General features: G+C 50.1%; 1 long non-coding RNA gene across 2 annotated transcripts in view; it reads right to left on the bottom strand.

Annotated features, from left to right (window-relative positions):
- The window catches only part of LOC121110431, a 74,987-nt gene that overhangs the window by 28,649 nt on the left and 33,209 nt on the right, over positions 1-13,129 (bottom strand). For both annotated transcript variants that reach the window (XR_005858854.2, XR_005858855.2), the window contains exon 2: positions 8,218-8,400. This is a non-coding gene — a long non-coding RNA (uncharacterized LOC121110431). The remainder of the gene's footprint in view (positions 1-8,217; positions 8,401-13,129) is intronic.

The following is a 13,129-nucleotide window of genomic DNA, read 5'->3' as shown; positions in this document are numbered from 1 at the left end:
TGTCAAGTTCCATTTTTCAGGCTCTTTGTGCAGAAATGATACTTAATGGAGGAGCCTCGCTGGTGTGTGCTCAGGCAAGGGGGGAAGAAGACGCAACATGCAATCCATAAATAGAGACACTTTAGAGGCTCTTTAAACATTCACGCTTTTTGCATAATTGATGACTTTCCATAATAGATATGGATGATAAACAGCCTTAAATAAAATGAAAATTTATCAGTGTCATATCATTTATCAGCATTATGTTAAATTGGAAAGTATGGGGAAAATATTACCATGTACTCAAATGAAATCAGTGAAAGGGAGAATAATTTGGGGGCTGCATCATTGCATTCATCAAGGCTTTTAATGAGACAGCCAACAGCTAAGAAGATGCACTAAGACACGAGACAGAGGCAGAGTTTGGAGCATCCGAATACCAACACTTGGGTTCAAAGAGGGGAAGGGAACGGATGAAATGTAAGGTCCAAGCAGACCCTCAGACCTTAATATCTGTCAGCACATTCACCCTGTGGGCTGTACTGTGAAGGGTGAAGAGGGCAGGCTCACCCATATCCACGGTATGTCACTGCATATCCACAGTGGGTCATCAGGAACGATCTCTGTGGCTTTGAAGGGTCAAAAGCAAGTCCATTCTCCAAGTTGGACCACACCATTCACTGCACACCTTCCCTATATGGGTACCTGCAGCTAACCAAATCCCACTGTGCTGTGGGGGAAACGGGCACTTTTCAGCAAGAGTTTGGTCCCACTTGGTATATAAGTGAGGCATGCTTTGTGTGATGACTGTTGCTGCTCATGCCCTGCAAGCAGAACTGGGACAATCAGTTTGGACTATGATTTTCAAACTTCTGCAATCAGCTCGGATGAATCCCACCTCTGGGAAAGGCAGGGCTTTCTCAAGGGATTTTAAGTCACTCCAAATTACTTTGAAGTGTGAAGGCTCCCGTGTAAGGGAAGGAAGCAAAGTTTCTTCATGATGATGGCAATAGGTGTCACGAGGCACTTCAACTTCTTCAACGCAAACTGATGAGGAATCTTCCATGCCCTGCAACTTCTCATTCCCCATGATTTTTCAAAAATAATTGACAGAGGCTGAGAAGGTCAGTGTATTCTCTCAGGGTCCACTCTACCGCAGTATGCTTGTGTAGATAGGTTTGATTTTTCCAAGTATTCCCCTATCAGCTCTTTGCTATCTGTGTTGACAAGGTCAGTGAAAAGACAGACCAACCAACCAAACCAAACAAAAACAACAACAAAAAAAAAGAAAATTCAGTGTTTTTTACTTGCCTGCAGCATCTTTAAACCTGTGGATAGAAAGCAAGGCTTTCTTGTCACTTGGAATACACACTGTGCTTGTGAAGCGAGAGGTAAGTGCTTCCTATGGCCAAAGATGAGACAGCCTGCAAGAGGTGAGCCAGTGAGCTGCTTCTCCAGGACCTGCTAGAAGAGAGGCTGCTTCAGGTTGCTGGACATGCCTGCTGTTGGGACCACTCTTCCCCTCTGACTTTGGCAGAGCTATTTCGGCTAACACAAGTCTCAGAGCTGGGGTCCAGTGCTGAGGCCAGCAGTGGCTCCTACTGTTCAGCCTCAGCACGGACTGGAGCTGGTGTCACCAAAAGATAAGTGATTTATAGCTACGGTGAGCTGGAGCTACTACCAGCAGTCAATGTGGCTTAAAGAGAGATCAACCCAGAGAAACTGCTGCTGCTCTTGGTGTCCCCTTTTTTTTTTCTTTCTTAAATTTGCAAAGCCTGTCCCTGATCTCTGTTGGACTTTGCTGCTCCTCCCACAGCCCATGAGGCATCCTGCTGACTGCACTGTGGTGGGATTGGTGCCAGCAGGTCCTCAGGCAGGGCTGGGGCCAGGAGGACAAAGCAGCCAGTCCAGCAGGCCTGGCTCCCAGCAACAGCACAGGGCTCTTGTGCAATCTTCCTTGAAACAAGTTCAACTTGGCTGGGAGCGAAGCATTTGCGCATGGCCTGGAAGCTGGATCAAGTACTATAAACAAAAGGAAACAAAAAGAGGGAGAGCGCGGTGTCCTGCTGCGAGGGGTTTGGCCAGAGGAGCAGCAAGCCAAGCCATGCTGAGCCTCAAGTGCCCGGAAGAGGAGGAGATGTGGCATGGGGGGACTGGGGCTGGGACTTCATCTGGGTAGGGGGAGCACAGGTGGAAGAGCTCAGGGCTCCTCGTGGAGCATTCTGCACCAAAGAGCTGCAAGTGCAGGGATGCAGAGAATGGGAATTGGGTGAGGAGGCAAGGGGAGACTCAGAATATGTCCACAGAAATGCATCCTCTAGGGCAAATTCAAGCTGGCTGGTGGGGAACAGGGGACTCCTGCACCTTCACACAAGGTGTGATCCAGCTGCAGGTTGCAGCTTCCGTGCAGCACAGGGGTTGCTCAGGCCATTTCTGTGAAAGAAAAGAAACTGCTGCCTTTTAGGTGCTCTCACATGTGAAACTTAGGCATGCCCTGGTATTTTGACCGCACAAGAAGCCTTTGCACCCCCGCCTCAGGCGCACGGGCACCAGACATCCTCCAAGTGCACTGGTGGTGCTGGTGAGGGGCAAGACTGAGCTCACCCAGGCCTGGCAGTTTGCCATTCTGAAGCTGCACAGAGAAGTTCCTACACCCAAACCTCTTTCCTGACCCTTCACAGGGACCATGGCCAAGCAAAAGACTCTCTGTGGCCAGGGTGTTTCTGTGCCTCAGCAGTCCTTCTTGGCTAGGGCAGCCCCTGTGGGCCTTTAGTAGTCAGCGTTAAATAGAGCATCCCTCCAGCTGCACTCTCCCGTGCCAGCCAGTGAGCTCAGGCTCGCTGGCCCAGAGCTGGAGAACCACAGAACTGTCACAAAGCCACCACTGCCTCTCTCCAGCTTGGTCAAACTCTCTGGGCACACACTGGGCCTGCGTGTCTCACAGGGCCTCATCCCACACTGAGAGCGCCTCTGCACCCAGAGGTGCCTTGGAGCCTGGGTGGCTGAGGACAGCAGAGGGGACAGCAGGCCACCACAGCTGGGGTGTTGTGAGGCAGACCTACAGCTGGAGAAAGGCTGCTGGAGCCAAACAGGGCAAGCTGCACTTCTGAACAGCAAAGTGCATTAGATAGTGTTGGAGTGTCCCAAAGGAAGCCCCATCACTTGAATCATTGGAAACCAGGCCGGACAAAATGCTGGGTAATGTCCAGGAGAAGAAAACTCCTCATCAGCAAGTAGAGAGGTGAATAAAATGAATACCTGGGCCTCTTCCATCTCCATGAATCTATACAATGCACTCGTGGTTTTTTTTCCATGCCTTTCCCGTGCCATCAGCACAGAGTGGGGATGGACAAGAGCCCAGCACACTGCCATCTCCTTTGGCACAGGAGCAGGGAGCAAAGCTCTGCTTTGCCCCGTTTTTCCCAGGAAATCTCAGTGCTCCTGGAATTCATTTCCCAGGAAAGCACCCCTCCAGCTTGCCCCCTGCCCAGGGCACCTGCAAGCACCCCATCCTGGGAAGCTCAAAGGGCAGTTCCCATCCTGGGAAAACCCCTCACAGCATCTCTCCTGACAGCCGATTCTGTAATTATTTGGTTGCAATTAATTGCTAATTAATTCCTGAGCTCTGTTATTTGCAAGTGGGCATAGCTGCTGGCAGGCAGCGTGCCGCCTGATAGAAGCATGCACCTCCACACGGGGAAGGGAGCTACTGAGCGATGTAGGCCATTGCCTGGTTAACCGTTAACAACTCGTAAAATCCCAGGTCCCTGCACAACAGGCAGAGTCCTCCCAGGGCTGTTAGAAAATCCTATTTCTCGCCAGTTATGAAACAGAGGTTTTGATGTGCTGCCAACTTCGATGTGGAGCTCTGGGAGCGGAACACTTGCTGCACTGCAAGCCTCTTACATAAAGCTTTCCTAGCGGCCCCTGCTTGTCATGCAGTGTGTCCTTCTGTCCATCCATGCACCGGAAAGCCTGAGTGACCCAACGCAGAGCCAGAGCAGCCATCTGTCCCCGTGCCCCCAGAGCTCTTTGAGGCCGAAAGCAGAAGCAGACAAAGGCTGCACGCATCAGCATGGCTGCCGGCAGCTGGGTCCACCCCAAGAGCCAGCAGGCACACCTATGCGCCTGGTTCCCAGAACGGGAGCTTTCCACCACTGACTCATCCCTCGTGTAGCGCACACTGTCCCTGCCAGGCCGCTTCCAGGGCTTGCTTGGGTACAGTGATAAGAGGAAACGCATCGCATCCTGCAGTCCGTGCCAAGGGAAACAGGAGCACTGCGGCTGAGGAAGAGGGCCTGGGGAGAGGGGACGTGGTGGCAGGTGGGCCACGGTGAGAGGCGGTGGGAAGGGTGGGAAGGACGGCTCGGCTGTTGCCCAAATTCCCCAGAGGTGTCACTCCTGGGGCTCCCGCAGTGCCGGGGGGCAGAGCACTGCTGTGCTGTTCAGCTGGCAAAGAGACACAGTGAAGAGAGGAAAATGCCCCACAGATGTCTAGAAGCAAAAAAAAAACCAAAACCAACAACTAGACTATGAGGGATGAAATGCAGTCTCTCCCCGCCATGGCCAGCAGCAACTAACAGCTCTCCTAAGCCCAGCGGTTTGCCAGCAGAGCAGCAAGCAGGGCAGGCACCACCCCGTAGAGCCCTGGGCCCCACAGTGGGCAGGGTGGGGGTCCTGGCACCCCCCCCTCAGCCCCAGGTCGCTTTGGGGTGCTGGGTTTGCTCCCCGCTCCCGGGCCCTTTAAATGGGCGCCCGTGCCAAGGCGATTTCTCGGTGGAGTTTCATAAGGAAGCACATGACGAGGGCAGTTGGAAACCACAGCTCTGCGAGCGCTGATTACAGCCTACTGAGGAAAATGAGATTTTTATCTTGCAGGAATTCAATTATGAAAAAGAAAAAGAAAAAAAAAAAATGCAGCGCATCTGGCTTCATCCGCTTCAGCTCTCTGCACTTTGGGGGTTTTCACCGAACATTGCCTAAAACACTGCGCTCTGTGGCGTGTGTGCATTTGTCTTTTTTTTTTCCCCCGTTTAAAAAAAATAAAATAAAATACAACAACAACAACAGCCAAAAAACCCAACAAAGTCACCCTGCTGGCAGCTGAATGCAGCAGGGATGATGTCATTGGAACAGTTGGAGGAGAAAAGAGAAAAACAAGTCTGTGTGTGCTAATCCTGTTTGCTGCCCTGAAGGGGACGGAAGGCAGCCAAGGCGAGGAGTTCTGGGAAGCCATATAGGGGTGCCAAGCCCGCGCCGCCGCCAGCACAGGGAACTGACATCTTTGTTCTCTGCAGCTGGGCAGCCCGCCAGCGGCCTCATTTCGGCGCTGCGGCATGATTACACTGGACATCTGCCAGCTGAGCGCTCTGAGCCCCTTTTCTTCCCCGCGAGCTTTTTTTTGCCAAACAGCCAGCAGTTGCCATGGCAGTGGAAAGGAAAGCAAAAAATACGAACGCGCACGTATAGATAGAGGGGGAGATAAAACAACAACAACAACAAAGCGGAGGCACGCCTTGCTCCAGATGTGCCACATGTGCAGATATAAAAAGCAAGCAGTGCTATTAGTCAAAGAGCTGGAGATGGAGAGGAAAGGGCAGTAAGAGCCGAGAGGTGACGTGAGGATAAGGCGAGGAGCGCCGCGGGCACGGCACCAGCACAGCCAGCGGGCAGCGGTGGGCAACCAGGGCTCTCCTCCTGCACCGAGGGAAGCGGGCTTTAAAAGAGAGCAACATGGTGGCACTTTCACTATCGCCTGCCTGCTCTGCTCTCTTTCATGTTGTGTGTGTTGAAAAAAAAAAAAAAAAACCACACACAGCAGCTGTTTTGAAGATGAGAAAGGGGTTATTTATAAGCTCTGCATAGCGGAGGGAAGCAGGCAGCTGAGATCTGGTTGCTCTACGAGGTGGAAAATCCTGTTCCAGCCCCTGGCCCAGGCCAAGCCGTGCTATTTCAAGCTGTGCCCCAAACGGTTAACGAGCAACCACCCAGCGGTCCCATGTCTATAATGAGTATTTCATTTAAATAGGCGAGCGCTGCCAGGTCCCGACGGGCAGATTTACACGCAGAACAGGAGAGGTGTGGTCCCAGCTCGCTTTCTTTTTCCACCAAGGGAGGCACGGGGTAGTTTCATTTTACAAGGCAGCTATGTACAAAAAGTTCACTGCCCAGAGAGCTGGAGTTCAGCTGACTATTTATAACAGGATTTCTTCTCCCTGTAAACGCCCCGGATGGCCAATGGCGGCAGCGCCTGCAGCCAGCCCAAGGAAGCAGACAGGGCCATGGGCAGCCCATCCTGTCCCATCCTGTTGCATCCTCCTCTCCCAGTGCAACTTTTGGCGGCTCCATGGGTGGCTCAGCCACATGGAGCATGATGGGCCCAGAAGCCACAGGGATGGGGATCTCACCTGCCTCCTTGCTGCCTTCCTGCATAGCTACTCGACTACAGTTCGCTTGAGTTTCCCATTTGTAAAAATGAGGATGATTTTCCCTACTTATCTCAGAGATGGGCTAAGCGTCTTAAATCATTAATGCCTGCAAAGTGCTTTAATTTCCTCAGATGGAAGCTCTTACTGATGTGCAAAGTATTACTAGGACTATTATTGCTAATAAACAGGAAAGGCAGAACAATTGTATTTCTTGCTAGGGCTTCAGCCTAGAGCACAGAGCCTATTCTGGTTTCTGATGGGACTAGAGGGGAGGCCTCATACCTAGCGGTCCAGAAGGATGCCCCCAGTTTTGCAGAGAAACTGAGGCTCAGAGTAAGGCACGGACTTCTTCAGGCATTTTGCTGAGCTAAGACAAAGTTTAGCTTAGTGGGTATGGTGGTAACGTGTTGACAGTTTGACTAGATGATCTCAGAGGTCTTTTCCAACCTTAATGATCCTGTGATTCTATGAAAGACTTATCCCTCGACAGCACCCCTGCAGAGTGATGCACCCCCAGGGCCAGAGCCGGCCTGCACCAGCCTGGGACAGCCAGGCATCAGCCACCCAGAAAATCATGCAGGGCAAGTTGCTGGTGACTTTTCTGAGGTTACATCACAAGCTGCACAAGCCACCCACTCCCTGGTGCTCTGGCCAGGTATGTGGGATGCTGCAGAAACTCACCTGAGCTCTCACTGCCCCTCAGCCCCTACCTAAGTGGTAATGCTGGGCTCTGCACTGTTTGGTGACAAGTGAATTGTAACCTACCGAAAGCTTTGCCAGCACATTTTAATATATTAGAACCTGGCTGTAAAATAAGAAATTTCAGGGAGGGGGATTAATGTTACTCAGTTCTGTCCAAGTTAATAAAATATGGTCTGAGTTACTGCCAGGCTACTTAATTCATTTTTATTCAAAGTGGCTGGGCAATTTCACTGAGGTTGGCTCAGTGGGAAGCAGAGTCAGCTCTGGCTTTGTCAGCTCCTGTGTGTCACCTTCTCAGCTGGCAACAAGGGCCATGTCCCCAGGGGGCCCTGAGAGCAATCAGAGGGGTGCCCGCTCCAGCAACACAGCATGGACTGAGGACAGGGAGTGGCATTGGATGGAGCAGGGGGAGACTGGGCTTGGGCATGTGCTGCTATGGATGGCTCTAGAGGAGATCTGCTTGTGGCTGCCATTCTTTTATGCCAGACCAGGATGGCAGGGTGGCCACCAGCCCTTCTCCTGCACCTTCACATTTTGCCATCTCGCATCACAGCTTCAAGCAGAAGGGACACTTGCCATGATGCCACCATGTCTATGACAGTTCCCCATATCCTCAGAATCCTCCAGCTGACTATTTCCCACCTTCTCTCTAGACCCACTTTGATGCCTTTGCTATCTGCATGACAGCACTGAAGACTCACAGGCACTGTGCTGGCTGGCACCAGAACCAGCATGCAGGGGGACTGCTGCCTGCACTCTGAATCACCACAAGGCTCCAGAGCTTTAAATGGGAAGCAGAACACGCTGCTGTCTAGATAGACAAATGAAACTTCAACCAGCTCTCTAGCTTTGGAAACAAGCTCTGAATCACTCTGAGGGCAAGGTGCCAGGAGTGGCTCCGCTCTAATCCTGGCTCCACTGTTCGCTCACTGTGTGGCCTTCAGAAAAGCTCCTGGGGGTAAACACTGCTCCTTCCTTCTCCTCCCCGCCAGCACCCCCTCTGTCCCCGCGTCCTCATGCCCTGGCTCAGAGCAGCACCCCACTGCTGGCCATGCACTTGGGGGTGGAGGAGGGAAGTGCTCCCCTTAATCTGTCATAGCACGCTCACCAGCCAAACAGGGCTCTTCTGCTTTCTGCTCCTCTCCCTCTTCCTGGGCCTCCCATGGACACTGCTTCGGGTGAGCAAAATCACTAGAGGTGCTGAGTGGGGAGGCTGGCGACTGCCAAATGAGGTTGCACTTAACATCTTCTGAGCCTGGTCCTGGTGCTGCATTCATAAAAGCCCAGCGTCCTAGGTAAACAGAGCACATTAATATTTATTTTAAGAAGCTTGGAATCGTGATTTAATACTGGAGAAAGGGCTATTCTTACACTGTGTTAGCAGAGCTTGTTCTAATACAATATTTCCTAACTTCAGACATGGTAACCTAGTAAGCTCCATTACCACGCTAATACTATATAAAAATGATCCTTTATTATAAATCATACCGTACACCAAAAAGGATATAAATAGAGCCCCAGTGCGGCATTGGCATGCCTCATATTTCTCTTGGTTCACATTAAATGAGCCACTAAATTACAGTGTCCTTCTTTGTAATATCATCCTCCAAAGCCAAGCATTTTGTGTGTTACACAGGGCTGTTCTAACAAGAGAAATTAGTATGGCTGGTTTAATTCAGCCGGGCCTGCCATGCGTGTTATAGGAGAGGGTGCTAAAACAGGCCAAAATGAGCAATTTCATTGTCCCTTCAAAAACCCCTCACTCGGAACATGCAGTAAGAGCGGGAGCACGCTCGGGGCTGACAGACAGATCGTTCCTGAGGGGTGTGGGGCCTGGCACCCCACGCCCCAGCAGCAGAGAGGTGAGGGCAGAGGCGAGGATTTGGGTTGCAGCTTTCCCTGGGTATCACCTGCTGAAATGGGGAGAGATTTTCCCCACAGGATCAGCGTCTGTTCATAAAGCAGCCCAAGCTTCTCTGCAATGGACAGTGCTACAGAAATGCAAATGCCGATTGTCTGTACGACAAAACATAAATACAGCGCTCATATTAGGGGATCAAACCCAAGACCTGTCTCTAACAAAGCTATCTAACCCCACTAGAGAAGAAAACCTTCCCACAGTCCTAGTAGCTGTACATGCCTTCAGGGACGCTCAAAGTAATTCAGGTCAAAAATGTAGGTTGTTTTATTTAGCAGACAAAGCGACGGGGAAAGGAAGGAGAGGGAAGGAGGAAACAAGCTGTTGCAAAAATACACTCCCCACAAAGGGCTTTTCAGGATTTCCCCCCAGATTTAGACGATGTTTCCCTGCAGGCTCACAAGGCCCAAGTTCTGCTGTAGGGGCTGGGCAGTTGCCGCAGGGCCGGGCTGCGCTCAGGCAGCCATTTTGGAGTGGCTCCCTTAGAGGGGCTGCCTCTCCTCCTGGCTGCAGCGCAGGGGGCACAGCGGGCTAGGGGGAGCAGGCCCAGCACAAAGCTACCCAAGCATGGGCTTTCTGCAGAGCATACAGAGCTGGAGCAGTTCCAGGAGTTTTCACAGCAAATTGTCTGCCACAAGGAGATGCATTCCCTTATGTGTGCAGCGAGGCTGCAGGCTCTGCTGCCTGTGAGCAGGGCTTGCAAAGCAAACCACACCATGAATCATCCATGAAAGCTAAAGGTTTCTATTACCTACAGTATGCTCCATGATGGTGTGAGATACTGTGAAAATGGCAGGCAGCCTTGTGGAAGTGAAATAAAACCTCTACAGTGCAACTCTTGGCACCATACCCCCTCAGAAAAATCCTCAAGCAAATGGAGAGTTGTGCAAGCTATGAAACACCCGGCTGAGTTGAGAAAGTGTTCACCCTTTGGCAGGGGGAGCAGAGCCCGCTGGTGGGGAGGCAGGAGGGGCACACAGGAGGCCACAGGCTCCTACCCTCTGTGCCTGCACTGCTGCCGGCAAGGAGCCATGGAAGATCAGCAGAGTAGGGACAAAGTGAGGGGACAGTCTCTGCAAGGGAGAAGATAATTTGCTTTTGTTTCTCCTTTCTTGTAGTCCCAAAGCTGCTTTGCACCTTCCCACCACCCTTGAAAACCTGAGAACTTCACACGCATCTATCATGCTCCTTCCTCCACTTGGCCCCCATGCTCACGCAGTACTGCGCCATCAGAGAGCTGCTAATTTTGAGGCATGGATTTAAAACTGATCTTGTACAAGAGATACACCAGCAGGTATTCCTGAAGTTGTAACCAGTTCAAACAGGGAACTCTGAAACTGACATCTTCAGTGATTCCCTGGGTAGAGGAGGGCATGACCTGCCTGGTGTGGACTGCAGCGCCAGCTCCCATTGGAGGCTGGAGAATATCAGCTGGCCCATGACAGTGATGAAGGGCCACAAAGGGAAAATGGGTGGTGTTTGGATCTTGTAATTCAATACGAGACTAACTCTGTCATTTAAGAAACGTTTACTAAAAAAGAAAAGAAAAGAAGAAGAAGAAAAGGATGACATCCCATTTGTCACAAGAAGACAGTGTTGTACTTCAGCTTCCCTGGTCAAAGGTTAAAATAAAGGACACTGCTATCATAGTTAAGGTGGGGGTGAGCTAGCATCTTTTACCAGCCCGATTTTCATCTGTTCTTAAAAATCTACATGCAAAAATGGGAAGCTAGCTAGAGCACCGATAAAGGCAGTCTGGTCTCAGCGTGGAGTTCTGGGTCAGATTTGAAGTAAATCAAATTTAACGCCTTAAAAATAGCAGTATTCACTAAAGCCCAAGAAGCGTCAGTGATTTTTTTTTTCTTTTTGCTTTGCAACCAGAAAGACAAACAGAAGAGAGAAGGAACAGGAGACAGATTAAAACAGCTTTAATTTTAGGACTCTTCTCATCAAGAGGCAATATGTGACACCAAAAATTAGTCCAATTAAAGATGTTTATAACCTAAAGTTGCTTAATTAGCACCTCTAGAAGTTTTCCAATGTTTTCCCCACCAACTCCCCCTCTCCTGATGAGCACAGTCTGAGCTGCCACAGAGGAGGAGAGAGGTGGCAGGGCTTGGTTAGAAGTGCTCTGGCTGTACCCCAGACCTGGATCTCAGTCCCATGGGAATCTATCACCTTCCTAGCAAAACTCTACTGATGGAAGGGCTTAAGGTGCTTCCAGAAAGAAACAGTGGCTGAACAGAGGTTAGGGAAGCAAAGCTAACAACTGGGATAATGCAGTGGGTTTTTGCTGCTGGCACCATTCTGCAGGTGCAAGCCCCCATCCCATGGGGCTGCAGCAAGTGGACCCCCATTGCACATGCACTAGCTGGAGGTCTGCTCACACACAGCCTCTACTCAACGAGCAACGAGACAAGAATGAGATCCAATATGCTTTGTCACTTCAGGCTAAGTGGCTCTTCCAAGCAGCCAGGGGCTTTCCCCTGGCCCCGCTACTGGTACCGGCTTTCTCCTTTATGCAATGTTTTCCACCAGCGTCATGGCACTGCTCACCAGGTGAGTCTGGCTGCAGGCTGTTCAACCTGCAGGCAGCACCCATGTCATCCCGGTCCTGGGTGTTCCCCAAGTACAGGTAGATGAAGAAGACGCAAAAACATTCCTCGCCACTCTCCCCTTCCCATCCATTTTACAGCACTTACAATTTTACAGACTTAGCAAATTAGAGACAGAATGAGATACGGCTCATTAGAACTGTGTATCCTGCTTCCTGAAACTCAGCTCCAAAACGATGCCTTCCTCAGCAGCTACCTGTGCCAGCACAAGAGATGCTCGATTTACACCGGCTGGGGATTGCCAGAGGAGGAGCCCTGCTGAGATCAGTTCCCAGCCTCTGTGCTTCTGTTGCCATGGGAATACATTCATTGCTTTTAGAGGAGTTTGGGGAGCGCAGAGATCAGGAAAAACGACACAAAGAACAACACTCTGATCTTCCAACAACACCACTTTTAAAGATGTACAGTTAGAATACCTCATCTTCCTGATGGAATGTCCATCTAAAATAGGATGAAGAGTTTGTAAAAAATAAATAAATAAATAAATAAATAAATGGAACGGTGCTAGATCAAATGAAAGGCTCGCTTATCACTCCCTTTCTAATATCTTTTGTCTTCTTATATGGATTGCTCCATGCACATGGGATTTCTGAGTTGTGTTCTGAAGTCTTGAAAGTAATAAATAATGATCTACTCATTCATTACCTCTTTCTGTTTACAGGCTACGCTGTATCTACACAAGTTACGGTGCCAGACCATTAGACATCAAAGGCTCCACAGTGCAGGCATCCTACAAAGGAGAAGTCAACACGATTTTTCCAGGAGCTCACTCCACTATTCCAACAATAATAATGACTTGTACTTGGTGCCTTTGATCCAGATTGCCAAAGCATTTTGTTCTCTGATTGAGAAATTACACATAAAATAGGATTCCATTTGCCTATCATTGACACAGTCTGGGAGAGTCAGCCTCTAATAATATTTAGCAGCTTAAAAAAAACAACGGTTTCTCTACATTAAATCAGAGAGATATGCAAGGTTCAGGGAATTAAATGTATGATCGCCTAATAGTAGCTAATGGTGCTAACAATGTGAAAAGTGATGTAGGATCTTAAATAATGCTGGGTGTCCAGGACATCACTGGAGGCACACAGAGGCAAAGAGCATCAGTACCCACCTAGGAAAAGTGTGCACTCACACGCCAGTAGGGCAGTGCTGGTGAGACTTTGGCCCTGGAGGCCGGAAGTCCTCCGAGTTGCCTCTACAAGCAAGAGACAAGGGAATGTGGTAGAGAGAATTAAAAGTAAGCTGACAAGGAGGAACCAAAGATCAATAAAACAAAGTGGATCTAAATAAAGTAATTACAGCACAATACATAGGGACTGCAGATCTTTTGGATTACTGCTGAGCCTTCAGATCTCCAGGAAGTTCACATCTCACCTTGGAAATCACAGCTGTGGCCATACAGGCTGGGGAGAATGAAAGGTTACAGTGGCTTCTGACAACCAAGCCCAGGACTGTCATGTAACCTCACAGCTTTATATTTC

The sequence above is a fragment of the Gallus gallus genome, chromosome 3, assembly GCF_016699485.2.
Source record: "Gallus gallus isolate bGalGal1 chromosome 3, bGalGal1.mat.broiler.GRCg7b, whole genome shotgun sequence".
Lineage (NCBI taxonomy): Eukaryota > Metazoa > Chordata > Aves > Galliformes > Phasianidae > Gallus > Gallus gallus.
This window is presented reverse-complemented; position numbering and strand designations above follow the sequence as displayed.